The following is a 25564-nucleotide window of genomic DNA, read 5'->3' as shown; positions in this document are numbered from 1 at the left end:
ACTTCTCAATTTTTTGGAAGAGTTTGTGAAGGATAGGCACTAATTCGTCTCTGAATGTTTGGTAGAATTCATTTGTAAATCCATCAGGTCCTGGGCTTTTGTTTTTGGGGAGGTTTTTGATTACCATTTCAATTTCGCTAATTGTAATTGGTCTGTTTAGGTGTTCTATTTCTTCTTTATCTAGCTTTGGGTGATTGTAGAGTTGTAGGAATTTGTCCATCTCCTCTAGATTGTTAAACTTATTTCCATATAACTGTTCATAGTAGTTACTGATTATTCTTTTGATTTCAGCTGTGTCCGTTGTGATTTCTCCTCTTTCATTGATGATCCTGTTTATTTGTGCTTTCTCCCTTTTTTCCTTTGTGAGCATGGCTAGGGGTTTGTCTATTTTATTGATTTTTTCAAAGAACCAGCTCTTGGTTTCATTGATCTTTTGGATTGTTTTTTTAGTTTCAATTTCATTTATTTCTGCTTTGGTTTTTATTATTTCTTTTCTTCTACTGGTTTTGGGGTTTTTTTGTTGTTCCTTTTCTAGATCTTTGAGCTTCAAGATCAGGTTGTTTCTTTGAGTTCTTTCTTGTTTCTTGATGTGAGCTTCTATTGCTATATATTTTCCTCTTATTACTGCTTTTGCTGCATCCCATACATTTAGGATATTGGTGTCTTCCTTGTCGTTCAATTCAAAAAATTTTTTAATTTCTTCTTTGATCTCCTCATTAGTCCAGTGGTCTTCCAGTAGTGTGGTTTTTAATCTCCATGAGGTAGGAAAGTTCCTTGCCTTCTTTTTATGGTTTATTTCTAGTTTGATGCCTTCGTGGTCAGAAAAGATGGTTGATATGATTTCAATCTTGGTGTATCTGTTGATGTTTGTCTTGTGCCCCAGTATGTGATCGATCCTGGAGAATGATCCGTGTGCGCTTGAGAAAAATGTGTACTCCGTTTTTTGGGGGTTTAGTGTTCTATAGATGTCTGTTAAGCCCAATTGCTCTAGGTCCTTATTTAGAGCTTTGGTTTCTTTACTCATTTTTTGTCTTGTTGATCTATCCATTGTTGATAGTGGTGTGTTGAAGTCTCCCACTACGTATGTGTTTTCTCTGATGTCTGTTTTCAGAGAGGACAACAGTTGTCTGATATATTTTGGTGCTCCTTCGTTTGGTGAGTATATGTTAATGAGTGTTATTTCTTCTTGAAGTATTGTCCCCTTGATCATAATGTAGTGACCATTGGGGTCTCTTTTTATCTTTTTGAGTTTGAAATCTGTTTTATCTGATATAAGTATAGCTGTTCCTGCTTTCTTTTTTGGTCCATTTGCTTGTAGGATTGTTTCCATCCTTTAACTTTGAACCTATTTTTATCTTTTGTAGCTAAATGTGTTTCCTGGAGACAGCAAAAGGTTGGGTTTTGTTTCTTAATCCAGGCTGCAACTCTGTGTCTTTTTATTGAAGAGTTTAGTCCATTTACATTTAGAGTTAATATTGATATGTTAACATCTGTATTTGCCATTGTGTTTGTCTTTCATTTGATTTTATTTATTTATTCTTTTAATAACTTTTTTTTTTGGCCTTCTTTCATTGTTATTCGTCCCTCTGAGGTTCTGGCTTTAGGACTCCTTGTAGTATTTTTTGGAGTGGGGGTTTAGTTGCAATGAAATTCCGGAGTTTCTGTTTGTCTGGGAAGGTCCATATTCTTTCTTCAAAGAGGAAGGAGAGCTTTGTGGGATAGAGTATTCTTGGTTGGCATCTGTTTTCTTGGAGTCTGTTGACTATGTCCCTCCACTCTCTCCTTGCCCGTAGTGTTTCTTCGGAGAAGTCTGATGTCAGCCTGATTGGTTTTCCTTTGAATGTTATCTGTTTCTTCCCTCTTGCCAGCTTCATTATTTTTTCCTTGTCCTGGATTCTTGGGAGCTTTACTATTATGTGTCTTGCTGTATTTTTCCTTTCGTCGTGGAAATTTGGTGTTCTTCTTGCTTCTTGTATATCAATTTTCAGCTCCTTCTTCACATTTGGGAAGTTCTCTTCAATTATCTCTTTGAATATTTTCTCTGTTCCTACATCTCTCTCCTCTCCTTCTGGTATTCCTGTAACTCTTATATTTCCTTTCCTCATGGAGTCAGATAGTTCCCGAAGTCTTTCTTCGTTCTTTTTCCTTCGTACTTCTCTTTCCTTTTCTGTTTTGGTTCTTTTTATTTCTGTGTCTTCAAGATTACTTATTCGTTCTTCCATTTCATCTATTCTGCTTTCATTGCTTTTCCCAGAATTCTTTAGTTCTTCCATTAATTCTTTGATCTCCTGCATTTCTTTTACTTCCCTCTTTAGGGACTCAATTTCTTTCTTCTGACCATTGTTTTCCCTCTCTAGGGACTCAATTGCATTCTTCTGATCGTTGATTATTTTTCCCTTATCATTGTTTTCCTTTATGACTTCTGTCAGTTTTTTAATCACGGCAATTTTAAATTCTCTTTCTGGAAGGCTCAGAAATTCTTCCAAGTTATTGTCGTTGCAATCTGGGGGCTGGTTTTCTTTTTGTGGTGTGCTTTTTCTCTGGAGAGTTGCTAGGTTGCGTGTGGTTCTTCTCCTCCCTACTGTCTGTTTTCTAATTTGCCGTATGCGTTGGGACACTGTGTTGTTGGGACTGGCCGGCATCTTGTGTGGGCTTCTCTGTACCCCTCTGGTTCCTCCAGGAGTCATCTGTCAGTTTCAAGCAGCCTTTACTGGAGAAAGGTCCCTGTTCTAAAATGCCGATGTGGGGACACACTCCCCTGTGCGCCTGGTCTGCCCCGGCGGTGGGTTCCTGCTCCCCTCTGGGCTTGGACTGCAGGCCAGAGGGGGTCTGGCGTGGGCGAACTTCCCCCGCTCACCTCTGGCTCCTGAGGAAGCCTTCTGCAGGCAGTCTTTACTGAAGAAGTGTCCCTGTTCTAAAATGGTGATGTAGGACACACTCCCTGTGCATCTGGTCTCAGGCACACTCTTCTGCGCGCCTGGTCTGCCCCGGCTGTGGGTGCTCGCTCTCCCTGTGGGCTCAGACTACTTGTTCGGAAGGGGCCCGGTGTGGGCTAACTCCCAGCTGGCCACTAGCTCCTTCAGGAGCCTCTGCTGGCTTCCAGTCGCTAGGTGGCGCCAGAGATCTCTCCAAGAGCCCTTGGGGAGCTGATTTTCCACCCCGTGGGACAGGGAGCAGAGCGGGGATGGTAGGGTACACCTCAACGGCTTTGGGGTGCTGTGTCTGCCTTGTGCCCCACCGTCGTGGGGAACCCACGCCCCTAATTTCGTGCCCCGGGTCTCAGTTCCAAAGCCCTCAGTTCCAGGACGCGGGCTGTAGCCCAGATCAGTGGCGCGGGAATGGCGCCTTTTGAATCCCGCTTCCCTGCCTGGGCGCCTTGTCCCTGCTCACTCAGGGAGGGCCTCCGCCGTCTCCCGGCAAGCCTAGGTCGCAGGCGCGGGGACCTGGGCAGCTGCAATCCGATCGATCTGGATCAGCGCGCCACTTTCTGTGCAAGCTTACCGGGCGGCCGGGGCTGTGTGCTGGTGCTGGTCTCCTCCTGGGGGGCGGGGCTCTCTTTAATGGCGCCTGGCGGATCTTGCAGGGTTCTCCACAGCTCCCGTTCACGGGGTGTGGTGGCTGATCCCGCAGGGTTCTCCACAGCTCCCGTTCACGGGGTGTGGTGGCTGCAATAGTTCCTTTCCACTCACAGTCCCACTTGCTGCGTCCGTTTTTCTTGTTGGCCGTTTTGGTTTGTTGTTTCCCTCCTCTCTGCGGGTCGGAGAGTGCTGCCTCTGTGGGCGGGGGAGGGGAGCAGGGTTCTGCGCTTCCCTCCCTTCTGGTCCTCTTTTATGGCAACTTTCTTCTTCGGGCAGTTTGCTGGAGTCGTCCGTTTATCTTCCGTGTCCCAGTTCTCACTGGGACCTGCCGCTTTTCCTCCCTATTAACTTTTTTTAATGGGAGATCTTACTCGCAGCGTCTCCTCGCCGCCATGTTGCTCCGCCCCCCCAAAATGTGTAGATTTTAAACAAAAATTAAAAGGTTTGGGGAAAATTGATCTATACTTAATAGAGAAATCACACCTCTCCTCTAACCATGAGCACAAGATGAACTGTCCACAAAACCAGGCTGATTTTAGGTTCATCAAAGAGCCAGGGCTATCGAGCAGCCTAACAAGCTACAATCCGCAGGTAACGTCCCCCACAGTTATGATGGACATCACCTGCTTTTTCCTTTGGCAGAGCAGTATAAATGAGGGATCACCACAAATATACAAAATCTGACTAGATGAAGTTCTAATTAATTTGAAAAAGACCAAGTTTGAGCTCCCTAGATAGTTTAAAAGCCCTGGGTATACTACATACAACGAGGATTTGCACTCACCTGCCAAATCTCTTACAGAGAGTTCACTGAAACACAAAACTTGAGGGAAGAGGAAGAGAAGCGACGAAGGCTCCCTGTGAGACACCAGTGCAGCGGCATTGCTGTAGCCTGAGGCTGGGTCAGGAACACATAGCTCATTTCCACACATTCAGGATTTGGAGGACATTTAGAGGAATTTCCTCTGAGATTTAGGCAAATAGGTCATGCTGGTCAGCATGTGAGGGCAGAAAAAGTACACCCCAGACTCATGCCTCAGATCTCACAGTCTGCATAAGGCACTGACCATGTGCAATGGGAAGGGCCTTCCTGTTGGTAATGTTTGAGTGGTAACTGCTTGGCACGGTCCCTTCTGAGTGACAAATGCCTCACCGAGGTCCTCCCCAGTTCTCCCCAATTCCCTCATCTTGAACTGACGTCCCCAATAATCCCATGCATGTTAAAGCAACAAACAGTCCTTGAGGCGGATTGAGATAAATTTAGAAAATAGGATTATGCTAAGTGAAATTGGTCCGATGAAGAAAGAAATACCACATTATTTCATTTACATGGAAAATAAACAAAGGGAACAAAACAAAAACAAACTCTCACATTATGAGAATGAAACAGTGGTCAGCAGAGGGAAAGAGAGTAGATGGACATTAGAAGCAAGTGGAGCACGTACAGACGTTGAACTATGATGTTGTGCAACTGCAACCCATATAAAGCTACAAACCAATGTTATTATAATAAAAACTTTGAAATTTATTTTTTGGCAGCACCTGAAAATATCAGTTAGCATTCATATCCAACAAATGGGTTGAAAATGCACGTGAAATGGAATCCCTCCCTAATTCATGCATAAACATTTTGGCATCTGCAATCCTCTTTTGTCACATTACCCTGTCACCACAGCACTCAGTCTGGTGAAGCCCGTTCTTCTCCAGCATCTCTGCTAGTATGAAGACTAACCAATTTTTATTTCTTAATTTTGGCATTAGACACGGTATTAGTTTGGCCGGCAGGTAAATGCCCAGATTTTTGGAAGTCAGATGGCCTTAGGAAGGTCCCTTTAGGGTTAATAAAAACACTACCAACCTTTGATGAAGGGGCAGAACTGAAACAATGCCCCTAGGGGCAGGCACATGGGGCGAGTTCAAGTAAGAAGACACCAGAAAGTTCCAAACAAAACTTCTAGTCCTCAGTGACAAAAAGGAGCTTACATCCTGGTCATCCAAAACAAACAGAGCAGCATAAACTGAATTTAACTAAAGCAATGAGATGCAGACTCAACTATGCTACAGGGTACATTGGTTCAAATCCCCAAACTAATTATTTGCTCTTTGGAAGGCATGTGGATTATTTATCTCACTGCCAGCCCATCCCATACATGATGTTTAATGTACAATGAAAGGCATAAGTCATGAATAAAATCAAGAAAATGTAAGCCACTTTTAAGAACTAAGAAGTCAAAAGATTTGGACTCAGAGAGGTCTCAGATTAGATTGGAACTTTAAAATAATTGGTGGAGGGCCTCCCCTGGTGGCACAGTGGTTGAGTGCTGGGCTGTGAAGCTTTCCGCAGCCTCTGCAGTGGCGGTTCGATCCCCGGCTGCCAGACCTCTCCTGCTGCACCAGCTGCTCCCCTCAGCAGTGTATTTCATTGGTCTGCCTGTTCTGTTCCCCGCATTGGCTCTGGTGAATTCTCTCACCCTCCCACACTTTTGACTGTACCCAGTGCTTGCATAAATAAATAAATATTAAAAAAAAAAAAATAACTGGTGGAAAAGCTGGACAACAGATTTGAACAGTTGGGAGATGGAGGCAGGATAGACACAATTAGAAATTATTTAGAAATAGCAGAGAAGAAATGATTATCAGTGATAAAGACTTATCTATGGGCACATAAATATGATACACATAAAAGAGAAAATAAGTGAATTTTGGAATATGTCAATAGAAATTATTCAACCTGAAATACAGTGCAGGGAAGGATTCTAAGATTGAAAAACAGTGTCCAAGATCTCTGAAATATCAATCTACTGTGGGTTAATGAAGTGCCTCCAAAACTGTGACAGGAGAAATTCTTGAAAAGGTAAACAATTAACGCAAGATACAAACCCACATGTCCTAGCAGCTCACAGCTCTTGAAACAGGATATATACAGGCAAAAACAAATAAAAATACCAAGCACAGTATGAACAAATTGCTACAAAGGAAAGAAAGTGAAAATCTGAGGGCAGCCAGACAGATCAAGAAAACATTAGAATCCACAGAAAACACACACACACACACACACACACTGGATACAGTGAAACAATAATAAAAAGTAGGATGGAGGCAAGAAGACAATATAATTAAACTGCTGAAGTACTGACAGAAGTAAAATATGTCAATCAAGAAGGCTATTCTAGCAAAAACAGTGCTTCCAAAATGAAGACATCAGAAATGGAATAAATGCATTTAAAAAAAGGCATTTGAAAAGGGAAAGATACTTGTACTATAAGAACAACTGAAAATCTTATTATGCTGGAGGAAATCAAGTTAGAAATCAAGTTTTATGGTAATTAGTGAAAAATTCAAGAATGAGGGCCTCCCCGGATGGCGCAGCGGTTGAGCGCTGGGTTGTGAAGCTGCCCGCAGCCTCTGCGGCGGCGGTTCGATCCCCGGCTGCTCCCCGGCCACCGGAGGAGGGTCCCACATGGCGCGCAGACCTCTCCTGCCGCCCGCTGCTCCCCTCAGCAGTGTACTTCGGTCCTTCTGCCTGCTCTGCTCCCCGCTCTGGCTCTGGTGAATTCTCTCACCCTCCCGCGCTTCTGACTGTACCCAGTGCTTGTATAAATAAATAAATAAATAAATAAATAAATAAATAAATAAATAAATAAATCTTAAAAAAAAAATTCAAGAATGAGTAAATACACAGATACAAGTAAAGGACATAAGAAATCTCTTTAGAAGTTACTTTTAAGAATAAAGATAACATTGGATCTATAGTGTGTAGAGAAAAGAATTCTAGGACAGTAATAACACAAAGGATAGCAAGGTGATGATTTAAGCACCAATAATAACCAACTGGACCAATGTGACATTTACAGAACACTGGACCCTGCACTGGAATATATATTCATCTTAAGTACACATGGACTATGCAGGGACATTTTAGGTTTTCATCTTCAGAGTTTTAAGAATTGTTGAGTATGCAGTGTTTTCAGGTTAGCTAGCAACATAGATTATCTTTAGTAGTTCTCAAAGTCTCTGTTCCAGAATGTATTAATGTACTCCTGATACCTTTTATATATCATTTATATAAACTGATACATTTTAAATTTAAATTTTGAGACTCCTCTAACATTAAAGTGTTTTCATCTGAGAAGTAGTTACCAGGAGGGGCACAGCAACACCCCAAGACAAACAATCACAGAAACATACACACTGCCTTCAATAAACCGGGAAGTTGAAATCCACTCTATTGGACTTAGCGGCTGAAGACACACCCTGGGAGACCCCCTGAAATTTTTCCAGAGCTCTCTTCCCCTTCCCAAGTCCCAGGCAAGGCCCATGAAGACATGCAAAGTTATAGGGAATTAACTGTCTCAAAGTGACTGTTTCTCCCCTCCTGCTTTTCCCTGTGGTTCCTTTTCTAGACTATGCTGAAATCATAATGTCAGGCAGTCTGGACTTTAGTAGTCTTAACTCTCATTAGACCAGGACTTTAGAATCCAAAAGTGCTCTTTAAGCAGGTGTCCAAACTTTAAACATTCCCTAACACAATCTAAAGAATAGTGTCCTAGCAATTAACATCAAGCAGATCAACTGTCTTATAAGAACTGACATTTCTGTTCTGCAGATGAATTTCACTTTTACTTGAAATCGCTGGACTACAGGGAAGATGTGTAACACATCCAGCAGTTACATGTATGTCCATCACGAACTCCTAGACATTCCTTCACTTAGGTGAAAAACTAAACTACCAATGCGGTATCATCGTAATACCTTAGTGTCAGTTCCCATCAGGAGAACTAAGAATGGATGGCCTCCCCTGGTGGCGCAGTGGTTGAGCGCTGGGCTGAGAAGCTGCCCGCAGCCTCTGCAGCACTGGTTTGATACCCGGCCTCCTGCGAGGGTCCCACATGGCGCGACTGACCTCTCCTGCCGCGCCTGCTGCTCCTCTCAGCAGAGTGTTTCGTCAGCCTGCCTGTTCTGTTCCCTGCTCTGGCTCTGGTGAACTCTCTCACCCTCCCATGTTTCTGACTGTACACAGTGCTTGCATAAAAAAATAAAAAAATAAATAAGCCTTAAAAAAAAAAAAGAACTAAGAATGGAAACAAATGTAAAACAGTGCACACTGGAAATGTGTCCACAGTCAGGTGACGGCAACCATCTAGGCTCAGGCAATTTTGTGTCCTTTAATGTTCTTAAGAAAGTATAGAGCAATCTTCTCCAATTATGTGTTTATCCTTCAGGATACTCATAATAATTGGCAAAGAAAGAACATTCTACCTTTTTAAGGACAGCAGTAATTAACCTCAGAATTGTCATAAAAATCACTATAATCATTTTACTCTACATTAGACAGATCGAGTGACTTTTTTTTCCTTGAAATCATTAAGTAATGCACAGAGGACTGACCTACTCATTCCTTTATGTGAGAATCAACCCACTGTTGATTTTCCTCTGTTAAAGACCATCAGGGTTTAGTGTGGTTTATCTACTGTTGAGTCGGGAATGTGCCAGCATGCCCCTGGGGACACGCTGGGGGATGGGCCATGGAGCAGGTTTGCAAGGCAAGACACTGCTGTTCAGTGAGAAGCCATCTTGCAATTTATTAGCAATATTAAGCAAGCATGATTGATAATGTGACAAGAGCAGGAGGAACAGGATCCAGGGGAGACAAAAGGTGCTCAATTTTTATGGGGAACAAGAGGGGACATGTTGGCCACAGCAGGATGTGCTTAATAGAATCTTTGAGCTACTCCCAGACCATCTGAGACCATGGCCACACAACAGTCAATGGCTACCTAGGTATGCCCGGCTGCCTTGTGATATGGGCCAAGGTCTTAGGCCAGTCATGCAGCAGAGCTTCTTTCAAACCCTACATGCAGGTGCATAGAGGGGCCACAATCTACTAACTTTCAAGAAAAAAGTAAGATATAATTAAAAAATTGGAACATTAGTGTAGTATGAGGTTGACAGCCCCAACCTTCTGTAAACATCACAGCTCAGAAGTGTTTCCTCAAAAGACAGTAAAGATACAATGTCATAGTATATCTTAAGCCACAAGCACATTAATGCATAGACGAAGTACCTATTTATATACTGATAACATGATTTACCTCTAACTGTCACAAATACAAATTCATTTTGCCTTTCAAATATAAAATGGAGTATAAATCAGAAATGTTGGCGATATACATAGTAGATATTAGTTTCTCAGAAATACAAAAATAGCTTTTCAATTTATGAGAATCGTAGCTTTTAGTCTGCAATAATGGCATATGATCTTCACTATGAGAAAACACATAAAACACAAGTATTACGTATTTCTCATATCTATGGGATAAATAAGACAACCACAAAATTTCCGAGGGTCTTTTGTGACCACTGGGAATCTAGCAGTCTATGACTCAACTTATCCCAACTATATGCAATTCTGAACAATTAAAAAATGTCAATGTTTATTTTTAAAATCTATGGAATTTAAAAAACAATAGAATTGAAAAAATAATAAAACAATCATTTGCAAGAACTTAGGGGAATTTTCACTTACTCTGAGACTGACAGTGGGTTAAGAAAGTAACAGTAAGTTACCCCTAAATTCCTGCAGCATCAGTCAGTCAATTCACATTCTTGCAAAGACACTAGTGAACACAGTGATGATCCTCAATCCTTCTACTGGGGTGATCATTTTTATGGCAGAAGAGCACATACCTCTTTTTTCTTCCTTAATGTTTACTAATAAACATGGTAGGAAAATGAACCCTTTATAGCTGGAGACCAGTGGTGGGGAATATTTAGCACAGGATGCCAACTTTCCAAAATAGAGAAGTTTATGTACAGATGGAGAGATGGACCCCCCCCCACTGTTAGTACATTCTGGAGAGTGGTAAATTTCCACTACACAGGAATGGAAAAATTAAAAAAAAACAGAAGCCAAAAAGCACATACCTGTCCACAGGAGAAACAAGAGTCTGTTAGATTAAGAGAAGGAAAGACGCTCGGGCCATCAATGGAGCTGCACACTTCGGGGGGGAATCCAAGAGAAACTGAGAGGAGCCAGGGCTGCGGAGGGGACTCTTGCCTGACACGTGGCAATCCCCTCACTGTGATCCCCTTCACCTGATCCAAAGATGAACGTGCTACACAAACAATTTAAAAATCAGGATGCACCAAAAAAAAAATAATAATAATAATAATTAAGGCAAGCCAGGCAACAGGAAACATTCTCAGGCAGAATGACAAGTTTTACCTCTAAAGATGATTATGATGTCAGTGCTGAACCACCAGAAAAAAGCACAAAATGCTATCATTTTGAATTTCAAACAATGCAGTAAGAGCATTTCACTCGCTCCTTGAAGATAGCAACTCTGTCCTATGTGACTGTGAATATTCAGATTAAAAGCATAAGTTGATGTTTAGGTATTTCATTAATTTTATCATTTAATTACAAGTCTGACAAACATACAAAGGTTTTAAGGGTCAGGAAAACAACTTAGCTTGGGTAAACACATAGTTCAGGACCTCCCTGGTGGCGCAGAGATTGAGCGCTGGGTTGCGAAGCTGCCTGCAGCCTCTGCAGTGCTGGTTCAATCCCCAACTGCCGGGCGAGGTTCCCACATGGCGCACAGACCTCTCCTGTCGCGCCCGCTGCTCCCCTCAGCAGTGTACTTCGGTCCTTCTGCCTGCTCTGCTCCCCGCTCTGGCTCTGGTGAATTCTCTCACCCTCCCGCGCTTCTGACTGTACCCAGTGCTTGTATAAATAAATAAATAAATCTTGAAAAAACAAACAAACACATAGTTCAACTATTATGGTGGAATGCCCAGGTATGCTAGAGAGTAGGGCTGGAAGTTACTGTTGTCACTGTTGTGGGCATTAGCAAGCTCTGCAGGGCAAAGTCAGCCTATGTGATGAGCCACTTACAGAGTTCACTTTAAATCTTCCTCCCTTCAGGGGGCCTCCCAGGTGGCACAAAGGGTTAAGACACAGCCTATGAAGCTGTCCACAGCCTCTGCAACATGAGTTCAATCCCCAGCCAGGGAGCTACCCACATGGTGCAGCAGACCTCTCCTAACTTGCCCACTGCTCTCCTCAGCAGTGTATTTTGTCAGTCTGCCTGTTCTGTTTCCTGCTCTGTCTCTGGTGAATCCTCTCACCCCCTGCACCTCTGGCCTCTACCCAGGTCTTGTATGCATAAATACATAAATCTTAAAAAAATTATAAAAATATCTTTCTCGTGAAAATCAAAATCAACAAAAAACTATGAACCAGAGACACTTTTTGGGGGGTGGGGGCCGGGAGGGGAAGGATTGGGGTCAGAATGGGGCATGTGCAGTTGTATGGGGGAATATAAAAATAAAAGTTATTAAAAAAAAAAATCTTTCTCCCTTCATTGCTTCTCTCCTCCGTTTCTTCCTCCAATCTACCCTTCCTCCTTCCTCTCTCCCCTTCTTCCATCCATGTTGCCTTCTATCCTCCCTCTCTCACACACCATATTTGTTTTATGTATACATATGTGTGTTTTACTGGTGTGCTTGTCACGTATATGGTAGGGTAAGAAGTGAAAGTAAGCAAAAAGCAAGGAAGCCAGGAGCGCTCTTATGTGACTGGGTCTATGGAGGCATCTCCTTACCAGAAGTTCCTTGACATCGCCGATGTTGGAACAGTTGCAGCTTCTTCCATCCTTGCTCCACCCCTCCCGAAAACCCTCTCAAGGTAGGCAGGATGAGAGAAACCTCCACGCTGGCTTGTGGAGCCCCCAGTCTGCACATGGTCCACCTGGATGTCCCATGTCCATGCAGTAATGCTCATCCACTGCCTTTCAGTGACATGTAGCCATAGAGGGGTTCCAGAGCTCAGCAAAAACAAACAAATCTGTATAACCTATTTCTTTTGGGAATCACTGAGTTACTTACAAATTTTCTTTTCAAAACATGTATCATATGTAATCACTTTAGATGGTTTTTCTTACTCCAGATTACATAAAGCATAAGACATTCCAAGATGCACTATATCTCGAAATGCAATAAATTTCCAAAATCTCAGAACCCTCAATTTGGGTAAAATATTTTGCAACTTGAAAGCAGTTCTAAGGGAATTATATATAAACCAAAAAGTTTCTTCAATCAAGGGTTAAAAAAATGAAGCAAATTAAAATCCCTGGGATAAGCACTGTCTTCTTCATTCATCACAAACATAAAGCAGCGTATTTACAATAAACCAATGCTTACACGGGAGAAAAGATTTTGACTTTAGAATAATGTTGGAGTATGGTTTTAAAGATTAAGGATAGACTGTAACAATGAACATCAAACTGATATATTCATCCTAGTTACTAAAGAGATGCTATATTTTATAATGGATCACCAGCAAGTTGTTCTATTTGTTGGTACATTTTTGCCTCCTAATAGTCTATAATGTTTGTTACATAAATGATGCCCATTCTTCATTACAAACACCAGTAGAATAAAATCTCATTATGTAAACATTTTCTTTAAGCACTCCCTCATCTGCACCCAGCCACTGAAGATCTAGCTCTTCAACAAATATTTATGTGCCTTTTATATCTACCACGCTCATAAAACACTGAGTCTGTTTCCTCAAGATTTATGTGATATATTTATCTAAGTGAAGTGAATGTACCTTTTGATGCATTCAATGTTATTTATTAAACTCTGCTTTAAGCATCTATATTATTTTTGTTTTTTTTTTGTTTAGAATTGTAAGGTATTATGTGCTACATTATAGTGATAAATATGAAGCCAATTTCTATTATCTGTGGGAACACAGAGGGTGTCATGTTCTGGTTGTGTTTCATGGCCACCCCATTGGCAATGTTTTCAACATGGCCGCTCCACCCACAGCCAAGGTGCACACTGAGATTTATTAAAGACCATGGGGAGACAGTACTCTTCACAGTCATCTGGGTCTGTTCAAATCTACACTCTGTCAGCTGATTTTCCTCAACTGCAGATTCCTGACACTTTACCTCAGATTTCAATAGTTGCCTCCATTGCCTTCACCTTGGGCAAACATGTTTAAAATCTTATGGGCTGTGATCCTTCTCTTCCTCACTCAGCTGTTGACTCATATTCCCTAACTTTGGACTGTTTCCTCATTATAGGTTTTATTATCAATTTCGTCCTCAAGTTCTGTTACACAGAAATTAACCAGACAGCATAGAAGAAAAGTACTCAGAAATGTAACCAAATTATTCAGACTGTAACTTGAATATCCCAATTATTTTTCCTAAGTGCTCTCCCCGATAGCCCCTCTACACCCACCCACCCACCCACACACACACACCTGAACACTCAGTTAAATTTTCAATACTGCCTCCTAAACATTCTGCTACTCTGCACTGTATTTTACTTGCATGGGTTCATGGGGTGGGAGTGCTGCAACATGAGTGGGATTTCCTGTGGAATACTAGCTTCAGGTCTCCCCCACCACATTGGTATGTGTCTAGATGCTATGATGTGCCTGAGGAATTAAGTAGAAGAAAAACTCTGACCTTTCAGAGAGATAGCAGAATCCATATATGGTCCTGCCTAGACAGAGCAGAAAATGCCAAACGAGATTCTAGTACAAAAATACATCACCCTCATGGAATCACACATGCATACTTGGGGGCAACCTGGTAGTCCAGCACTAGTACACACTCACAGATACTTCTGATGATTCTACCTGATGAACCATCTGAGCCTCACTAAGAGTGAGAATTTTCACTGCTGCTACCATTCTGCAAAGAACGCAAGAGCACATTCCAGAAGCTGTTGCAACATGGCCCCCTTACCTGTTCATGGCTCTTTACCTGGGGATGGATGATTCCCCATCTCTACATCTGCCACAGCCAGTCACCACTGGCAACCCAACCTCAGAGAAGGGATCCAGGAGTGAATTAAATCACAGGAACTGCCACACGTCATGCTGGCATCCTTGTACTCTTGTACTAGGGCTTGCACAAGTCCAGGGTAGCTGCTTAATTATCTTGCCCTCTTCCTTGTACTGTACATCCCTTGCAATATCCATCCCTGTGCCATGTCTTCCTGAGCATAACCAGTGCCAGGTTGCAACTCCCACCATAATAAGGTCTCAAGAGTGGTATGTTCGAAGTCAACTGGAATCTGTCATAATTTGTGAATGGAAAGTAGAAGGATGTTCATCATATTGGATCCTAAGTGTCTGATTCTATACTCCCCTTAGTCACTACTCACAATGCAGACCTGTTTCATATAAAACATGGGATCCAGAAACTATTAGCATAATTACAAGTGAAAGATCTGCAGGACTAAACCCATGTCAGTGCTTAAGATCTCAATGCTCAATATTTGTTTTTCTTTGGTTTTGTGAGCTGGGAACACAGAAGCATTCTTTCCAGCTACTAAGAAAAAGCATTTTTTTCTTTTTGTTTTTCCTTCAATTGATTTCAGCTGTGATTCTTATCACATGTTTAGAAAGACAAACAATGATTACTGTGATCATCCACTGGTAATCTCAGAGTTCACACTGTCTACTTTAATCTTGAAAAGCCCATAAAATGAGTTTTCTAAACTAGGAAGTTTTAGAACATGTCACAAAATGGGCTTTTTCTAAAAGATAGTTTTGTAAGAGTATAAGCTATTTTTCTAAGTTAATTTTTAAGCAAAAACTACTATGCTTTAGAGCTCTTTAGAGTGTTCTGTTTAAAAGCACCAGTGAACAAAGAAATTTACATCTTGTTTTTCATACTAGATGGTAAAAGTACTTCTACTTTAATCTTCACTGACCTTAGAGAGAAAACTTTGCACAGTTAAGTTTTACCTCCTGGGTCTTTCCACTTCTAACTTTCTTGACACATTGGTCAAGAAGACAATATAAGAAAAACATTGTCCAGGCTGAGAACAAAAAGTGAACAGCACACTGATACCAATGTATTAAGAAGTAGCATAAGGACAGCTGAATGCATCTTAGCAAGAGAAGATTCTGAGAGAACTTTTCCATATAAAAAATGTGGATTTGGTGGCTATTACCGACTCTGGAGAGACACAAGCATTGCCTCTCTAGTTCTATCTAAGCAGATACCAGAAGGAGCAATCAGTTGTTTGTAATTGGCTCCTGACAGACCAATGACCATAAAACAGTAGTTATTACATTGTGAAGTGTCTTAAAGACCATTCTGGAATTTCAAGAATAACTGAAGAGATAGTGTTACATGTGAGATTATTACTAAGAATAAATTAATAAAATAAACCAAGAAATAATTATAATGCACTCTTCAAGATGTAGAAATTTATATTTGCTTATCTAATGATATCCTCTAATTTCATTTTTGTCTTGTGTTATTTCTCTACGATAGTAAAAGAATTTTGAAGACACAAAACTTCTCTCCTCCAGACCTTCCTTTGTCTCTCTTTCTTTTAGTTTCTGGGAGAAAGATCAAAGATGAGTTAGGCAAGGCCTCCCCTGGTGGTGCAGCAGTTGAGCTCTGGGCTGTGAGGCTGCCCACAGCCTCTGCAGAGCCGGTTCAATCCCCGGCCACTGGCAAGGGTCCCACATGGCGTGACAGACCTCTCCCGCTACGCCCGCTGCTCCCCTCAGTAGTGTATTAAGTCAATCTGTCTGTTCTGTTCCCCGCTCTGGCTCTGGTGAATTCTCTTACCCTCCCGAGCTTCTGACTGTACCTAGTGCTTGTATAAATAAGTAAATCTTTAAAAAAAATGAGTTAGGCAGGAATAAAAGGGTGCCCAACAAAGCAAAAGAAACTGCAAAAACTGGGAGAGGGACAGAGCTATCAAGACAGGAAGAGAATGCAAAGCAAGAACATTAGGGCTGGTCCTGCCTAGGATGTGTGTTGGCATTGGCTTGGAGAGGATAGTGTGTCATACATTTATAAGATGGGCATTCCACAATTCATACTAATTCTCCTAAACCTGTAACAAGAGATTTCAGAAAATTACTATTAAATTTATTTCTTCCAATGCTGAGCTTTGTTTTGAGACCCACATGTGTAACACTTCAGCTTGCTGGAGGAAGAGGTGGTAAATATTTGTCCCGTCGATCCAGCTCCTAGGTCAGAAATATACCAAAATGTTCAGTCACTATGAATTTAAATGACTAGATAGGCACTCCAGATTTTTCTTCTTTAAAAGAAAAAGAAAAAAATCCTGTGAACTCTCATGGCACACGTAGGTCATATTTGTATAAAGTTTCTACCCTTTTCAGAGTCATTTGAAATTCTGGCAAAAACAGACTGTTTAAAAACAATATGTATTTTTCTGCTTTGTTTCAAGACTGTACTCTGGGGGAAACACTCGACAAAACTCACTTTCAAAAGCAGACTGAGTGGTAAGTCTCGATTGAATTTAAAAGCGTGAACTGAAGTGACTGTTTTACCCTTGAAATCAGGATTTTATTTTTTTAACCAATTTAAATAATTAGTAATGATTCACTAGAACACTCCATGTTTGTCAACAGATAAAGCAGGTCAACACTTTATGTTAAGGATATGTATGTTAAGGATATTTCCACTGTTAAGGATATTTCCAAATATTTATAGTTAATGTGTGCAATTCATTTTACTTTGGCTCTTACCCTTAAAAGAGAAAAACTGCAGAAAATAGAGCACTTTTTAAAAAAATTTCATTAAAGGAAAGAGCTCATTCTGCTTGAACCCAGCAATTCATTCTTAATTTAAGACTACTTATCCCTTACCAACATTCATACTTCATTGTGCAACATTTTTTGATCATATGTTTGGATCTGCAAACAAAGTCTGTCATTCAAGTAAGCACTGCTGTTTGAAAAACAAAAAACAACACACTGACAAGAACAACAGCAAAACATATACTAAAATTATTAAAAATTTGAATCTTCTCATTTACTGTGTGGTGGTTTCAATACTAATTACTATAGTAGATCTTTTTACTATTGCCATGTGGCAAATAATTACTCAACACTGTCAGAAAACAAAAGACAACTCTAAACTCATAAAATGTTGATAACTGCAAATAAATGTAAACAAACCCCAGAAATAGCATTTTGGAACTGAGGTTGCCTGAGGGGGAGAGTTGAGCATGGGGAAGCTGGGACCCAGGGGAGTGTGGTGCAGACTACGGTGCTGAGTGGTGGGGGTGGTGACATGTATCTAAACAGGTATGAAACTATACCCCTAAATCACACATAGGGTTGTAAATCAATGTTACCTCAGTAACAAAAAAAAAAAAAAGAAAAAGGAAACTAAAATAAGGTCTACAACTATTAAGATAGTTCTGTCTGCAGATTACAAGATCTGGATGGTATTTAGTCTCTGGAGCTGTCGGTGATTAAATTTTTCTCCAACAGGGGGAGTAGTGTGTGTGTGTGGGTGTCTGTCTGGATGCATGTGCACACGAGAATGAGGCTGGCATCATACGTGGTACTCTTCACAAATACCGGGATCTGCTTTCTGAGATGTTATGATATGCTTTCTGCAGTACATAACTAGAGTTTAGAAGGAAAAGTATTGAATTTAAGACTATAATTCAAGATAGAAAGTGAGAATTGTGAACTGGGACTTCACATGGTACAGGAAGGTCAGTTCGAGCTGAGTCCAGATATGATTTTCAAATTGGCTCGTTTCTATTATTACTGGGTGAGTAAGTTAATGTAAGACCTTCCGTTTGCATTTTCATGAAACAGAAATCCAAGCAAATTTACAGACCTACTGTGAGGCAACATACATTGACTCTCAAATGGTCTTTGTAGAAGACAAAAGTCAGGGAAAGATTATGAATCTGGCTAAAATTAGAAATTATATAAGCAGAAATTGACAAAACAGGTACATATGTACAAAAATAATCTCTACCATTTGTCCTTATATATTTCACAGGTGCTATGCCAGAAAAGTAGTTTACCAGATAAAATAAGTTAACTTTATAAATAAGATGTTCTTTAAAAGCAATTAATGTTTACGAAATGTGAAAATTAAGAAAAAAAAAAATCTTAGGCTTTTCATCCATTTATGCTACAAATGTTACCCATATCATCAAAAAGTCCTCACCAGGCTTTCTTTAATAAAGTCAAAATTGCAAAGAGCTATTATGAGATTGACAAAAATAATTTACTATTAAAATATACCTGTTAATAAAGTATAACACAATGAAAGGTAAACAAATCACAACTACAGAACTGAGGAACTGCCACAAAATGAGGTCACCTGTGTCTACCATGCAGATTAAGAACACACACCAACACCCAGTCCCCAGCACACAATGGCTTTTCTACTCCTTTGTTTCAGTTCCCTGCCCAGTTGCAGTGTTAACTTCACCTCTAAGACTCTATATTTATTTTGCCTGTTTTTGAATTCTATGCAATTAGAATCATCAAGATACACTCTTTACATCTGACTTGTTTTACTAAATATTGCATTTGAATGATCTCATAACAGAACCTGATTCATTTTTATGGTTATTAGCCTTTGATGTTACACATTTTCATCCGTTCTCTTGCTGATGGCTTTGGAGCTATTACAGCTAATGCTGTAATATACATTACTGAGCATGTGTATTAGTGAAAACACATAGACACTGATCATTTATCCTGAGTCACATTTCTTTACACATACATTGAGCTTAAATACAATTGCCAAAGAGACTATCTGCTTACATTTTAATAAACCAGATACCAGCCCTGTTTCTTTGTATCTTCAACAATTGAAGCTTTTCCAGTGTTTGTGGTTTGAGTTGAATTTCCTTAATGACTGCTATGACTTGAATTGTGTGCCCCCCCATACCATGTTGAAATTTTAACCTGTAGCATCTCACAGTATAACTTCATTTGGCAACAGGTTCATGGTAATTATAATTAGTGAAGTTAAAATGAAATCATTATGAGTAGGGTGAGCCCTTAATTCAAAGTAATTGGTGCTTTTATAAAAAGGGAAAATATGTACACAGAGACACAGGAGAATGCCATGTGAAGACTGGAGTTATGGTGCCACCAGCCAAGGAATTCGGCAAATATTACCAATAAACTAGCAGGAGCCACAGGTGAATCATAAAACAATATACTCCCTTTACAGGCCTAGGAAGAATCAACCTCACTTTGACATACAAACTTAATTTGGATGCCTCACCTCTGGAACTGAGAGGCCATAAATTCTATTCTTTAAATCAGACAGTTTATTGTCTTTTGTTATGGCAGGTCTAATAAATTAATGACTAATGCTAATTAATATTTCCTTGTTTATTAACATTGGCATTTGGATAGCCTCCTTTGTGAAGTATCATCATAACAGCACTATCATTTCTTCAGGTTGGGAACTGTTGTATTTTAGTTAGTTGACTAGTAACTGACTTGCAGTTAATATGTAAATATCTTCTCCACAGTATAGGATTGTTTTGTGCCATTAATGATGTCTTCAGATAAAGTGAAGTTTCTAAACTTGATATAGCGTAACTTATTAGTGTCTTCCCTTATGGTTATTTTTTTTAATGTTCCGAACTGTTCTTTCCATATCTGCATGTATAATGTCTCTAGGAATATCTTTGTATTTTTATTTGGATGCAAAGCTCATTTTCAAATCTAAAGTATATTTATCACAGTCTTCCTTGTGAAGTTTAGTCTTCTTCACTATTTCTTTTTGGAATCAAAGTGTCATTTGCTCTTTGCATCAAATTTTGTAGTCTGTATACTTTGCAGTAGAGACACAGAATCCCAAAGGAAAATCATTTCTATAACAAGTTGTCTAATTTTGTTTAAAAGTAAATTTACTTGAGAAACAAGTTCATTTGATGTATATAAAAAGTTTAATCAGATAAATACTTTCATATCCACCTGCCTTTTTTTGTTTTTTAAATAACCATGCATTCTGGCCACCCCTGATTCACAAAGATCTATATAGGGAATATTTCATTGTTTCCCTAATTTGCTTTACCAGGTGACATAAAATTTATATAGAAAAAATACTGCAATTCCAAATACTCCTTCCCATATAAATCTTGGTTAGTATAAGTACTTCTTTTAAAATAAGTATGGATTTTGTCTCTGACTTTTTTTTTTCAGTTTATTATCACAAAGTTAATTGACTTGAAATATTTATCTGCTTTAGAGGGAGAAGATGCAGTAGAGAGTCAAATAGAACTCTTATCATTAGCCACATTACACTGAGAAGGATTTTCTAAATTTCTCTATTTGTCAAGGGTAAAGTTTGGTAAACTAAACTACAAATGGGGTTCATCCTTTTATAATGGATGAAACAAAAGGAGCCTGAAGTCTTGCCCACGTGACCCAAGAAAAATTGCAGAAGCAATGAGGCTCACCTTGTCAGATGGTGTGCTAAGGTTTAAATAAGCCACAGCCTAATTTCACTTCTCTTGACTTCAACTTAGACAGACGTGGACAGTAATTATAATTCAAGCAGAACCTGACACTATTGCCTGTGAGCTGCTGTCTGGGCCTCTGGCAGGAGATTACCTTATGGCTTCTCTATACAATCTTTGAAAGCAACCTTGGCAGTGCAAAATGGTCAAGAGGTGAAATTTGAGGTTGATCTGTTCTCCTTCATGCTCATCTGGTGGAAGATATTCTCAGAAATAGAAAAGTCATTATTCAAAAAATGTGATACACTGGTACTGAGAATGAAATGGTCCTGTTCCTGTTATAGAGAGAACAACAGATCTGGGGGTGGAAACCTCTCCAGTCTAGAGGCCTAGGCAAGCTGATCACAGACACAGTCAGCATTTCCTTATGGCGCAGGGAAGACCAGCTCATGAGTTCAACCAATGTAATGTCAACAGAAGCCAAGCTGGCAACTGACACAAATCCCAAAACCCTCAGAGTAGGATGAGAATGCCAACTTTGCTTTGTCTTGCTGATGTCATCTCAAAAGTATCTAAGGCAAGTGTGCTTCAAGGACCCTGAAGCAAGTACAGAAAAGTTCATTAAAATGTTTTAAGAAAACTAAGCTTCAAAGTAGATTAGACTTAGTTCTTTTATATCTAATAACCATAGGGTTTCTTGAAAGTCAGACTGAATGCAATTAAAACAAAGATATTATAGTTTCTTTAATCATCTGATTTGAAGGAAAATGTGTGACTCTTTCACACATATCAATCAAATATAACAGCACTATTTCTGACCGAAAATAAAATGTAGGATTTCAACAAGCACACAAACATGAATGAATTGGAACTGGAATCTGATCAGTCTTCCTAAAATCAATGGGAATATGATGTTCATTTTAAGCAGATATGGGAGGTGGGAATGGGGGTAGTTCTACAATTCCAAAATACCAACAATAATGTAAGCCAGTGTTACTTCAATTGAAAAAATAGATTTTTTAAAAAGGAAAATAAGATGCCCCCCAAAATCAAATTTGTAATGTTGCAATCTGTAAATTGCACATACTGATACCACAGATTGACAATATAATTTCATATTTTCTATTATTATAATATTCAGTATATGGAGCCAAATGTATCCCCATTGTGTAATATAATATGGTCAGCTCCAGGGCCCTGGTTTTTTGAGGCATGCATGTAGCTCTTTCCACAATAAAATTTAATGATGTCATAATAGATCAACTTCTCACATTACCAAGTATACTCTATATGAAATATGTATTCATAAGACAAATACGGTAACTTTTGTAAGGAAAGAACAAAGGTAAGGTCCTCCTAGACCTTAGGAATAGGTCCTCCAAGAAATCTGAATGACTAAAGGAAACTTAACCTCATTTTAAAAAGCATTCAACAAGGTGGTTGGTTGTAAGCTTACTGCAAAAAGACAAAAACAAATACAAAAACCCACTTAGCTGCATTTTATGCATTAAACAACTAAATATTAAAGCAATTAGAGAAAATACTATTTACAATGTAATAGGGAGGAAAAAGTTACCTATGAATAAGTCAAAGTGTAAGACCTTTAACAGGTAAAATTTTAAAACCTCATTACATCATATTATATTAAAAAAACACTTAAAAAGTGTAATATGCTATATTTGTCGATTAAAAACACAATTGCATAAATATGTCAATTACCCTCAAACTAACCTAAATACTCAATGCAATTCCAATTAAGATTGCAACAGGGATTTAGATGGAATGCTATAGGGCCTCCCCAGTGGCGCAGTGGTTGAGCACTGGGGTGCGAAGCTGCCCGCAGCTTCTGCAGCGCCTGTTCGATCCCCGGCCCCCAGCAAGGGTCCCACATGGCGCGCAGACCTCTCCTGCCGCCCGCTGCTCCCCTCAGCAGTGTACTTCGTCACTCTGCCTGTTCTGCTCCCCACTCTGGCTCTGGTGAATTCTCTCACCCTCCCGTGCTGCTGACTGTACCCAGTGCTTGTATAAATAAATACATAAATAAATCTAAAAAAAATTGAAAAAATAAAAAAATAAATGGAATGCTATATAACTCTACATTTAAGTTGAAGAAATATTAAAGACTCGAAATCCACCAAGAAAACTTGAGAGGTCTTATAATGGAATTTGCCTTAAAAATAGGTAAATCAGGAAGAAACTGATATTCATACAACATGGCATTAGCATAGGAAAAATTTATCAGTGCAATAGAGGACAAAGTCCATACACAGGGCCATGATGTATTTACTGAATAGTAGATCTGAGAAAATGTGTGATGACCATATTGTAACAACCTGTTTACATGTTTGTCTTTTTCATTAAAATAAGCTCCTTGAAAGTAGAGGCTCTATATCTCATTGCAAAAATGAATCAGCAATTCTTAGTGAGTACCTGGTACTCTCTAGAGGTTTTATTGAAGGAATAAATGAATGCACATTATCTTGAATAATATATGGCATTATTATTATATATCTTCTGTATCACATATTGGTTTGCAAGTTATAAAAATAGTCATTTTGATAGAGTAACAGAATGCAATGCTCCCTGGAAGTTAACTTGAAAGAATGTTCTGGTGAGGGAGTGCATCTTTGTTCCTATGTAAACACAATGTTCTCACAAATAACTCGTAAGTTAATATACCATGATTCCCGAAGAGCAGTCTAGAGGCACATTTCTCTCTTCAGATTCTCCATTTATGAGGGTTCTCCTTAATTACCCTGCTTATTGCTTCCATGCCCTGTCAGCATGGCAATCTCCATCACTGCTATTGTGTTGCCGGAAAAGCTCCCAAATTGGCCACTCTACTGTATCTCACTGATGGGAAATGGAGTATTAGGCAGAGAAAATTTAGTGGAATAGTCCAGCAGTTAAGGGTCAGTAAGTCGGGGTCTCTCTCTCTCTCTCTCTCTCTCTCTCTCTCTCTCTCTCTCTCTCTCTCACACACACACACACACACACACACACACACACAGTCCCTTTGGTGTACTCACTTCTTTCTATGGCTTAAAAATCTGGCTTAAAAATTTTTATATGAGTAGGATCAAAATAAGTGGGGGTGGGAATTGTATGGGGTCTATAACCAAGATGAAAATGCATACATTGTGCAAAAATGAAAAATGATATAAAAATGTATAAAATTAAAAATATATATATAGTATTACTATCTCAGTGTATCTAATTCCTGTTTTCATCCTACTGAAATCTAATAATGGGAGTTTTAAACAAGGGTATCTCACTATGATTAATAATTTGAAATGATCCAAGGTACTCTTAATTTAATATAGGGATGACAACAGTAATTAAACCATTAGGGAAATCTCAAATATTTTCAGGAAAGACAAAACGTTGTAGCCATATGTCAGATCTGCCCTTGCTCATTCTTTGTTCTTAAAATGCCTCACTAAATTCTCTGGGATCACAAACTGTGCATCTATTATTTAGGTAAAGGAGCTTCGTAAGGAAAAGACAAATGTGAGGCAAAAGGCAAAAGGATTAAAAGTAAGAGCTCAGGTGAGAGCGAGCTATTCAAACATGAAAGAACACCTTCTCATGGAACAGTAGTGCTGAGATAAAACAGTTGAAAGAGACTAGAGCTAAATAATAAATGAATCAGGCACTGAGAGAAGTAGAAGAACTTGGAAGGAACAAAATATTCTGACAACATAATTTTTTCAAAAACATCTATTTCAACCTTAAAGCCTTAAGGTGTGAGGAAGGATGATTTTCCTGCTAGGCACACAGATTAAGAGATGCACCCATGAAAAAATTACAGTGGCAGGTAAGGATTTTAAGAAAAAAATGTAAATTATGACCTTAAATATAAACAAATAACAGACTGTTACTTCCAAACTGGCATGAAAACCTTACAGAACTGATATTAGCAGGTACAAGAAAATTCAGAGCCATGTTTGAATTAGTGTAGACCAGAATCACTTGTCTGTAGAGCGATCAACTCGGTTTTCACAGAACAGACAAGTGGGGATTATGAAATAATAATGAAATCAAAAGTGTAAGTGAGTGAGTTCTTATCTTAAGTTTGGGAATAGTGAAGTATTTTCTAGAGAAGGAAAATATATCTATAAAATCAATAATGTTCAAAAAGCAATATATTAATTTAATATGCCATATATGTAAATCTACAAAATTAAGTAAGGTAGAAGAGAATACATATTTAAAATAACCAAAGGCAAGGAAAACAGTCATAGTAGAAATTAGTCTTATTGTTTAGTGTTGTTTTTCAATAGTGAACTCTTAAGAGTTAATATATACAGATAATTTGATAACAGCTTGTATGACTCAGTGATGAATAAAAGGAATTTACATGAAAGAACTGTGAAATAAAAATGAAGCAATAAAACTAAAATAACATGATACTTAACACTAATTTAAAAAGCATGTTAAGCCTCAGGCTTCTTAATTTTACCATTGCATGGGCAATAGAGATACTACAAAATATTTATTTAGATCAGATGAAACAATAACATAAGATACAAATTTTTGACTATGTTCATTCTTTCATAAAGGTAGATTGTACAACCTAATGAAATTTTTGTTGAATGGAGGGTATAGAGGTTTCTCATGTATCGGCTTGCCCACACCCATGCACAGCCTACATCATTATCAACATCCCCCACCAGACTTGTTCATTTATAGGAGCTGATTACCCTAAATTAACACATCATGTCACAAGAAGC

Source organism: Talpa europaea (genome assembly GCF_964194135.1).
Source record: "Talpa europaea genome assembly, chromosome: 13".
Taxonomy (NCBI): Eukaryota; Metazoa; Chordata; class Mammalia; order Eulipotyphla; family Talpidae; genus Talpa; species Talpa europaea.
This window is presented reverse-complemented; position numbering follows the sequence as displayed.